The following is an 11,777-nucleotide window of genomic DNA, read 5'->3' as shown; positions in this document are numbered from 1 at the left end:
GATTGATAGTATTCTGAGTGACAAGAATAAATGTGTCCCATCACTTCACCTGTTGGCATCTCAATAGTTTCTTCAGTTGGGTTAGCATAGGGAATGATGAATTTACCTTTGGTTTGTTTGACGTTAGGAGTTAAGGTTACTAACCCGGGAAATAAAAATGAAGAAGGGATATCATTGGACCTTGGGAGAAATAAGGCTTGCTGGGCTCTGCCAATCTCTGCCTCCAGAGTGACATACCCTGCCGTGCCTGGTAGCAAGGACGCCACGTTAATAGCGTATGCTTTCACTGGTACTTCCTCCATCTCGTCTAAAGTAGGTTTATGGTCGGTTAGTCAATCTTCTGGGTACGGGCTCATATCGTCCGCAGCCAGGGAATGTACTTCCACTGGGTAGGCGCCCACCATTACACTAAACTGCCCAGGTGTGTCCAGCGGTGCAGCTACCACATTTTGTCTCCACATAAATTCTAGGCCCAACAAAACTGCTGTTGGTAACACTATACCTTGTGATATTACTACAAACTTTTCTATAATTTCTCCGTGCCCAAAGTCTACTACTACTTCGGCTATTCCTTTATTAGGGATTTGAGTCCGATCTACCCCTTGTATGGAGAGAGGTTCTGTAACTATCATCTTCCCGCCTACCTTCCTAAATAAATCTTCTTCTATTAGGGACGCTCCTGCTCCTGTGTCTAGCATTGCGTAAACCATCTCCTTTTGTGCATTAGCGCCTACGCACAATCTCAACGTGAGGGCGTTGGTAGGGCCGTGGACTGCCGCAGCTACTCTGGGGTCGTTTTTTTTTTGTTCTTCTCGTGGTCAGGGTTAACCCAGGAGCTACGGGGTGAGGGACCGGCCGTGTACTCCGGGCGCCAGGCAGCGCAAGGCGAGACAGGCTGACGCCTGTTTCGAGTGGGCTGGTACTGAGGGTACCGAGAGCCCGTTGGTGGGTGGTAGGCACCCCTATATTGCCTTCCATATGTGCAATCGCGAGCCATGTGTCCTACATACCCACAAGCATAACATGTAGGTGGCGTGGCGTGCCGTCCTCCCCTTTGGGGTATCGGGTAACGTGACTGGCCTGGAGGGCGTGGAGGACGGGCTTGTGAGACATGTTTGGGTCCGGATGCCTGGGTGGAACAGACGTTCAGCACTTTTATTTCTTTGGCGATATCGGCATCGGATAGCTTCGACTCTGGATAAGCTTTAATATACTCATACCCTTTCTTTAATACCTTCTGTGGGTCCCCCTTTTCTTCCTCCGTTAGGATGAGTAAGAGGGCCGGAGGGAAAGCCTCTCTGAGCCGTAAAGCGGTTATCTCAGTTAGCAAACTGGCATTGTCAGGCTTGAGAGCGATCAACTCGTCTCTCAATGTCTCCAGGCGGATGAGGAAGGTGCGGATGTTTTCTCCTGTCCGCCGTTTTGCCTCTCCCAATTCTTTCTGGAGGACCGAAAAGGTCCTTACTGTGGGAAACACACGTAGGAAGTCTTCCTTTACTTTTTCCCAATCCTGTCCACATCTAGTGATACAACCGAGGAGATGATCGCGCGCTGCTCCCAGGGCATATTGTTTGGCTAACTCAATCTTTCCGGTAGTGTCCCAATTTGCCTGTGTCCGGCTTTCAATATCCTCTATCCATTTCTTTGCTAGCTTATGGCATGGGAGGTTTGGTGCTTTGCTACTTTTTTCTTCTCCACCACAAAAATATAAGAGTCCCTGCACTCTACTAAAATCATTCAAGGTATGACGGCTAAGTAGCGTGACAAGATCATCATGGGCAAGGGTGATCGATTTTCCATCTCCTTTGGTGGGGGGAGGGTTCTTGCCTTCGTCTGGCATTTTTAACTCTAAAGTCTTATTCCCGTAATTCCAAGAATAACTGTCTTCTCCCTCGCTTTCGGATGTGGACATACACCAGTACAATACCAATATAAACCAATATAAATCGCAAGTTTCACCACAAGTTTCACCACATGTTTCACCACAAGTTTCACCACATGTTTCACCACATGTTTCACCACATGTTTCACCACATGTTTCACCACATGTTTCACCACCCCACACCTGACACCAATGTTGTAACCCGCAATCCCGGGTCACACAGGGCGACGACACACTGTTTGTATTAGTGACACTTGACTTAAAATTCTAGTACTTTAGGAGTATTTAAAGGAGTTCGTAAATGGGGTGATGAAACGGTGTCGCCTTTCTTATATGTATTTTATTCTACCTTAATACTACTTAATATTACAGAGGGTAAAAATATTGTTTAAACCAGCGACTGGCTTACTAGACTCAATGAGTCTTCAGGTTTTCTTTCACTATTGGTTACTGACGTTAACACTGGTATAATATTGAGTAAAAACTCACACAATAAAGTATCATAGAAATATAATCCTAAGTAAAACTAAGATAATAGAACACAATAGATATGTTAGATACGCTTTCCTCTATGGTAATTCTTCACTCCATACTCACAGTAGCAACGATGAATGTTCTACCCATGTTGTCTAGGGAAGGACAACTGAGTGTCCAGCAACGAACAGAGTGCTGGTTAATCTGAGGTCAAGCCTGGAGAAAATGCTTCTTATATAGGCAGACATCGCGAGGGTAATACGTCAGGCGTGTGAGTCATACATCAAACTCACACCGAGCTCATACAATAATCTACCTAACCGACATGCTTAATTCACGCGGTGACGCAGCTTTGTTTTCATAACATTTTGTTCCGCGGCTGATCGTGGTTTGGCCGCGGTGATTGTGTTTTGGCTTAGAGAGATAAGCGGGTGCGTTAATGGGCAATTACAATTGTGTATAGGTTGGTAAATGAACAGTGGGGACAATCATGTGTTGGAGTCCGTGTTGTGTTTTAGCGGTCGATACCGCTGTTGTCATCGGAAAATATTGCCGGTGAAGATGATGATGACACGAGTGGTGTCGCAGCCCTCGGGGCACCACATAATGCACAGGGCACCAGTACAGGTGCATAACACGGATATTTGTGTTGGCTGCTGGGGGAACTGGGGTGCCGAGTGTGTAGGGAAGGGAAATGAATAGGTGTACTACTAGTTAGTCTTGGTGTGTTGTGACAAGTGAGTGTGTATTTGTTTTCTGAATGAGTCTATTGTACTGCAGTCTAAAGTCTGTAGGGGGAGGCTGTTCCAGTCACGTGTGGTGCGTGGAAAGTATGAGTCCGTACATGTGTCAGTGTTTGTGTGATATGTTTGGTATTTTTGGCTGTGTTACGAGTACGCTGACTGTTTGCGTCCTGTAAGTATGTGTGTGGGTCAATGTCAATGTAAGTGTATGTGATCTTATACAGAATTTTAAGTGTGTGCTTGTCTGCACATGTGAAGAGGTTACATATTAATCTGTTGTTTGATCTGTGTTATGGTGCCTGATGTTCAAGTTCATTGTTTATAATGAACCGAGCCACCTTGGTGTTGATTAGTGCTAACTTATAAATGTTTGTGTGTGTGTGTAAGGATCCCACACCATGGAACAACATGCTAGTGTTGGTCTCACAAGTGTGTTGTTCATCAGCGCTTATTTGTCTCTGGCCCTCAAGCCTGCGTCAAGTGAGAACCTATTACCCTGGGACACAGGCAAGTATCTAATGTCTAAGTTAAAAGAGTTTGCTTTCCCAAAAAACCCATTTATCCATCAGCCTGATAGGGTATCAGGACACCTCTCTTCCCGAAATTGATCTTTCTTTCGGCCACCTCTTTTAATTATTTTTTGGGAGCAGCAAGTAGTGGGCTTTTTTATTATTGTTTTCTTTTTTTGTGCCCTTGAGCTGCCTTTGTTGTAAAAAAGGGAAGATGAACAGGTGGTGTGCCACCTGCCTAGGCTGGGCCTATGAATTTTAGAGTAAAAGAGTCGACATTAAGATGGTACAGCAAGACACAGAAGCTAGAGGGAGTAGACTGGCATGTAGGAGACTGGGGGAGCAAGCTGATGTTTAAAGCAAGAACGAGAACCCCGCAGCTAAATGGCAGGAATAGGGAAGGGGGAAACCAAAACTGTAGCTGTAGGACAGGGGAGAAAGAATCGGTGGAACACCCAATAGTAAAATGCAGCAACTATGAGAGGCAGAGAGGGGAGTTATTAGTAGCACCAGGGAGGAGTGGGCTAAGAGGCTGGAGGAGGACAACGGGACCATCGCACAGTACGTGTTGGATGGAGATGCAGTGCTGGGAAAAAATGGCACAAATGCTTGAATAAGTGCACGGATAAGCAATGTCAGTAAGTTATTCCAGCAACAAACTGAAAAGTTGTGATAGTATATTGCAGTGAAGAAAAATTAAGCTACACAGCACAATTGAAAGGAAAAGTGTGTGAATAAACAGGAGAGACGCCCGAGAGGAGGAGGACAGGTCAAAAGAAGAAGAGGAAGAATGGAGGCTAATAGTTGTTGAGGATACACTTTGAGAGTGAAGTTAATACCAAAGTCGAAAGTTAATACCAAGTTTAGTATTAATAGTTGTCGAGGATACGGGCCCAGATGAGGTATCCGATCGCCCTCCTTAAAAGACGGTCGGGTCCATTTCTGTTGAAAAGGAGGGGAAAAAACATTATTAATAGTTTTTTTATGTACAGCTCATCAGAATGTAAGATATTGTATCGACACAAACTCGTATAATAATCATAAAAACTACACCAAATAGCAGAACAAGACTATATCGTCAGTGCGTCGCGAACTGGTACATATATGCGCCAACCCATGCCTGGTACATTGGTGCACCAATACGCGGCAGAGGGAAAAAATATTAGTGGTCCGCGATTTGGTATATATTTGTACCGTGGATTTTTACACTATACTACAGGCTATCCTCTCATAATGATACATAACTCCTCTCTCTGCAAAAGTCCAACGGACACTGGCTAGGGGTGGGCAGGTACCGGTACCAGTACCGGTACTAACGGTACCAGCTAAACGGTACGGTACCGGTACCAGATTGCTCGGTACCGGTACCAGTTGCTCGGATTTATTTATTGGATTTATTGATAATTCTTCATGTCCGATTTTTTTTTTAGGTTGCTAATAAATATTGTTATTGTTATTAGACTATGATCGAGTACATCCATAATAACTATACATGCTATTTTTTTATCGAAAAAATAAATATTCACTTCATTCAGATTTACATAGATTTACATAGAAAATCAGACCACACAGACCCCATGGTCCAGACTTGGTGGTCTGTCCTTAAACCTAAGTGATTTTACATTAATCAGAAGACTCCAAAACGTTGCATTTCTACTCTAGTTGATATTAAGTTGAAGGAAGTGACGGTCGAGCTTATTTTTGAAGGAGTCAATCGTGTTACACTGGACCACTGATGATGGGAGCTTATTCCATTCTCGCACTACATCGTTGGTGAAGAAAAATTTGGTGCAGTCTGAGAGAGAGAGATCACCACTTAGTAAGAGTGGATATCTCGGTGATATGGGTAGTGGGTACTCGATCATAGTCTAATAACAATAACAATATATATTAGCGTTTTCTAAAGACTCGTGGGACTCACTAACTTTTAACCCAAGACTTCGTTTTCTTTTTACTTGCCACTGTTAAATTCGTATGACTCGTTAACTTTTAGAGAGAGAGAGAGAGAGAGAGAGAGAGAGAGAGAGAGAGAGAGAGATAATATTTATCAAATAAAAAAATAACTAAAAAATTTTGAATAACTTGGCGAGAGTTTCTGGCTATAAATAATTGCATGATGAATTATATAAGATGATTAAATATTGGAGGTGTAGCAGGAGAGAGAGAGAGAGAGAGAGAGAGAGAGAGAGAGAGAGAGAGAGAGAGAGAGAGAGTGTATATATATGTAGATATAGCCTGACTGCATGTCATGAGTAATGCTATTATTGTTATATTATTATACCGCAATTATATTACTTTCTCTGCATGTGTGGTTAAATGTGTTTTATGTGTTTAACCTTTCTGTATACATACTGGAATGAACCAAGGAATTGTAGCCCTACTGCCGTTCTTTAAAACTATGTGATCATGTTTTTTCTTCCAAACTCATTGTTTCAGCACGCACGCTGACTTCCATCAGTAATGATGATATATATACATTGAGTCATTGGTTTTTAGGGGGAAAGAGTGGGTGAATATAATTATCTCGGTCTAACTTATACTGTTTATTATACCGCTATTCGCAGCAATATCTTTCTCTGCTCCGATGGCAACGCTGCCTCGTTCAAAAATCATAACACCGCCGCGGCCGCCACGTTTACCAGCCGGAGCCTCGAATCATGTCCCTTTGTGGTGATAAAGAGGACACAGCCTGGTGTGAAGCTACATTTATTACGGAAGGATGCCACCCGGGGTAAGTGATATATATAAATAATGATAATGTTGAAATTCTAATCATTTTCACGCTGACAGCTGTTCTGAACTTGCTAACTGCATGCCTCCCCTCCTCCCGCGGCAAGAGGCCGAATGGCCTACACACGGCAGCTCCAGATTCCTCCCCACTACCACCTGTCAGCCTCGTCCATGTAGCTATCCAGTCTACTCTTAAAACAAGCTATCGTCCCTGCACTCACTATGTGATTGCTGAGTCTATTCCATTCCCCCACCACCCTATTACTAAACCAATGCCTGCCCATTTCCCTCCTAAATCTATACTTTTCTAATTTAAGTCAATTACTGCATGTTCTATCTTGCCAAACATCTTATGCAAAAGTTAACCAGCATATCTCCACTCTTTCATTCCTTACACTGATAAACTGGAACAGCCTTCCATTGTCCGCATTTCCTCCTGCCTATAATTTGACCTTCAAGAAGAGTGTATCAAGACTCTACTTTTGTCTGTTTGGGAGTGGCGAGTAGTGGGGCTTTTTTTCTAGTACGCTTTGTTGCTCTTGAGCTGTCTCCTTTGTTTAAAGAAAATAATAGTTAAATAAATGGAAGTTGGCTGCCAATGCTTCCAACACATTTTGGTGCCATATCTACAAGTGGCTGGTGACTGTAAGCATCTCAGCAACCTGCATGCATCTATGCCATTCCTATCATGGTGCATGGAGCAAGCTTCACATAACACTCAGACAGAGACAGTTTAATTATGGTTACATATCAGACTCAGTTTATTGCTCAGTCTATTAGGTGCAGTGCTGTTAATATTGTTAGTGGTAGTATTAGTACAATTATTGTATTTATTTTAATTAATTTATCAATATTTATTTATTATATTCTTAGTGTTTGAAAATTCCAATACTAGCATTAAGATAAACAAAAATATCAGAAATATATTTATACTCATTAATTATTATTGCTTTTCGTATTATTACTTCCTTCAATGTCCTGGCACTTTGACATCTAGTGTTTTTCTGTCTACCAGCCAAAATTGTGGTCTTTCTGAATATGTATGTCCTAAGTCTTCATTGGTGTAACGTGCTATATAACAAAAATCTGCATCTCTCTCCCTTCTCACCCAGTTGTCCCCGTACATCCTTTCAGTATCCAAAGAATTTCAATTTACATCTTGTAATCACTCAACTAATGCAGTGCAATCCTCATCTCTGTATTTTACCGTGTGGACATACTCTTTCCTTCCATGTTCCACTGTCGTATGTTATTCCACATCTAACACAACCACATCCCAACAGATCCGAACACGTCCGATATCATCCAAGAGAATGTGGCAGCTGAAGGGGGAGAGGCCAAGAAAGAGGCCAAGGGTGAAGACATTTAGCCACTCCCTGAACTACATGGCAGCATCCAACCCTCTTGGTGAGCTGCAGGAATGTGCTTCCCATTGCAGTGCACCAGCTCCATGTACTGATTTTGGTATGAATACTTCATCTAGTGTTTGTTGATTGTTGTGTTATTAATCTAATTATGACTTCACAAAATAGACTGTGCAAGTCACTTAACACATGCCCTGCTCAACATCACTTTTAAGTTGTAGAATTCCTTCATATGGATGCTGATTTATGTATCCTGAAATGATTGGATATTGATTGTCTTAACATTTTTTTTTGTCCATGATCACTGAACCATGTTACGGTATGTCTTTGGGTGTAGATCCAGGAAATGAGTTTTTAGGAGGACGTCAGACTTTTTGCGGGTGGAAGGAGCATTAGCATTACCGATTAGCCATTCTAGGCAGTCCTGGTCTTGAAAAACTGGTGGATTGATCTAAATCAATGGGTATAACGGCCTGGACTTTGTGCCAAAGCATTGTTTTAGCCACAGCGCGCTTTTGAGCTAGTTTTCCTGTATCACTCAGGACCATTGGGGGAGCCTGGGCCCCCCTTTGGATCCACCAATGTAGCTATGTCTTATAATATATCTATCCTTTACAGTCTGATGGTGCATCCTTCTAGGTTGTCAAGTTTTAGTAGCTACTCATGAGAAGTATTCCTTATAATGATCATTGATTTCCAGATGCTTTGCACTAAAAAAAGTGTCATGAAACCTGCCGCAAATAATAATCAGCTGTAGTCAACCCTTGCTTTAAAGAACCAATATGGAGGAAGGGGGTGATGTTATATCCAAAAATCTTTTACATCTGAAGTATCCAACCTTTTTGTGTATAATAAACTTTGTTTGTTACATGAACTTAAAAGTTCACAATTTCCATACATGATTCTTTTTTCCTTGTATTTGATGATTAATCCTGACGTGTATTTCCATTATCAGTTGGTAATATATAGTAACAAGACAATAATACACATTATAACAATGTATGTATTATAGCCCAATGAGTGCACGAGATCATTTACCTCATCAGTGACGCCAAGTCCGGGAGTCCTTCCCTAAATTCTTTGCCCAAATTTGTGACACCAAGTATAATAACTAGTTTTAGTGACCATTTGCATCCATTTTTCACTTTGATTAAAAAATTGCCTCTCAACAGGCTGTGAACTTGATGGGGTTGGAGGAAACTCGACTCGGCCATCAAGCTCACCACAATATAGTAAGGAACCTCTTGTTCTCAGTGATAATTTATCCTCTTTAGTTACTATTCCGTGTTGCTTTAATCACAACTAATGTGTTGGAAACATTACAGCTTAATAACATACTTCACATCTCTGCATACAAATTGAGTTCAATATTCAACTGTTACACCAGTAGGCTTCATATCTCAAAAAAAAAGTATGTAAAAAGGTTGAAATTTTGAATGATATATTTAAACTTTTTATTATGTTTCTATGGGTGTAGTACCATTACGATTAGTCGAGTGATCAGCATATGGGTCTTATGTTTTTGATAGCATAGGTTCAAATTTTGCCATTGGCTGGCAATTGATAGTAACAGTAGTGTCCACAGATATCTACCTGTTTCTTGTTTATCCTGTTCCACTTTAAACCATGACTGGCCAATCTTTGAAGAGGTAGCATAACCTTGAAGTGCCACTAACAAACCTTTGTCCATTCTTCTGATGTGCTTTTTTTTTTTTTTTTTTTTTCCACCTGCCTATAGCGCCGGTAGGTTTTCTTCAGGCGCCTGGCGGTCGGCCCAGGCCCGTTATGATGCAGGCTTTTTTTTTTTTTTTTTTTTTTTTTTTTTTTTTTTTTTCTTGTGGTGCCATTTAGTATTGGCTCATGCTGCCGCCCAGAACTCATTCTTGATTCACTTGGATGGTTTAGCAGGGCTTAGGTATGACTAACATTGCAGAAACAGGGAATTTTTATATTTTTAGTGTGGCAACACATTGACAAATGTTTTAGTATGGACTGAACATCAAAGATATATATGGTAAATGGTTGCTTGTAGATCTTGACATTATATCTGTCAAGAGTCTCCAGTTGTATCCTCTCCCCCATCTTTCCTGAAAATATTACTCTTGTCAGGCAATCTAAGTGAAGCCTTCCATCGATGCTGGCGTGCAGACATAATGTCAATGCTTAGATTCACTGTCCTTATAGGACTGAAAATAATGCAATTACATGCACATATTTTATTATTTAGAATTGTGATTAATTGTGATGAAATATTTTTTCATGTATTTTCAGACATGAAAAGTGAAAATTGCTGCACACAACAGTCTGTCGTCTGCACCGGGAGGCAAGGCAGCTCAAAGCCCAGGCTGTTACAAATCCTGGGCAGTTTTTGCCCAGAGCCAGCAATTTTTTAGATCCAATAGGGATGGATTTTTTCTGAGGTCAGGTTTAACACTGCAAGATGCCAAGATCTAAGCCTAGTAGGAGATATGGGTTACAAGAGAGGAGGTTTGCTCTGGCCTTATACTATCAAAGTCCAAATGCTAATAGATTTCTGAGCACAGTATTTCACTTGTCTTCAGTTTCAAACCTTCACTCATGACTCAGGGGTATTTCAGTACATGTTGGCTGGAGCAAACAGACTCTGACAGCCCTGCAGCAAAGAGCACAGGCTTTGTCAAAAGAAGAGAAACTTTGTGGGATTTGCCATTATTTAGTATTACTCTTGTTACGCCAAGAATTTTTTTCCATATACTTTGCCAAATATTGCAAGTAATGCACCATTGTTGGTTTTGCCTGTTATAAATCAGATCTTGTTCAGTTAAAAAGCTTTAGGTGTCTGCCACTTTCCAGTTGTAATGCAAGGAATCATTTATCTTCCCTGCTAGATATCACACGTAATGCACCATTGTTGGTTTTGCTTGTTATAAATCAGATCTTGTTCAGTTAAAAAGCTTTAGGTGTCTGCCACTTTCCAATTGTAATGCAAGGAATCCCCTGCCAGATATCCCATGTAATGCACCATTGTTGGTTTTGCCTGTTATAAATCAGATCTTGTTCAGCTCACAAGCTTTGAATATCTGCCATTGTTTATTTCAGGTGTAATGCTTGGAAGCATTTGTTCTCTTCCCTACCCAACAGTATGCAATGCTTTATTGTGGATTTTGCCTGTTATATTTAATCTTGTTCAGGTAACAAACTTTTGGTGTCTGCCTTACCTAATAATGTGCTGCAGTGACACTTGGCTTGGTTTCATAATGTGAAATACAGCTTGTAATTTCATCACACTAAGTGTCTATCGTCACATCTCATCATTAATGTGGCTTCCAGGAGTAATCTTGTTTGTATTACAGCATGCAAATTTTTTTCTGCTTTATATGATATACATAATCACATAGGTATGATTTACAAAATGTAATGGCAGTTGATATTCTTGACTAATGCCTCATAAACCTTGTGAAAAATAATGCTTTTTTGAGGGGGGGGGGGGGGGGGACAGAGAGTGGATTGTTTGGTTGGCCAGTTAAAGGAATTTCATATCAAATGATTTTATTACATCCAACTTTAATGTGTGCTAAAAACATATATTTTATTACACCCAACTTTAATGTGTGCTAATAACATATATTTTATTACATCCAACTTTAATGTGTGCTTCCTGCAATAAATGCTACATGTTTACTGATGTAGCCTATGAAATACATATCACTCTCTGCCCTGTACTTTGGTGTCACATACTGCAGCATAACTTTCCTGCTATTTTCTTACACTATGAGTTGCCTTATTTTGTATCATTTGCTTTTATCATATGTGCCTCCGCTGCATAGTTGTGCCTGCTGAGCATAATATCTTCATGACCCTGACACCAAGGTCAGAGCTTGTGATATCATACCGTGTCCTACATTCCATTTTCACCTCCAGGCTCGCCTGTCTCCCAGGACCACCAAGTTATTGCATTCCATTTAAGACAACTCATGTGTTACCTTCTTAATGTCCTCCATCATGTATTTCAGCATGTTTTATGATGCTTTGCTCTTATATTGATGTGCCTTGCAACATTTTTATACAGTTTTCATTGTATATAATGCACCATTGT

Source organism: Eriocheir sinensis, unplaced genomic scaffold (assembly GCF_024679095.1).
Source record: "Eriocheir sinensis breed Jianghai 21 unplaced genomic scaffold, ASM2467909v1 Scaffold606, whole genome shotgun sequence".
Classification (NCBI taxonomy): domain Eukaryota; kingdom Metazoa; phylum Arthropoda; class Malacostraca; order Decapoda; family Varunidae; genus Eriocheir; species Eriocheir sinensis.
Note: the sequence above shows the minus strand (reverse complement) of the source record.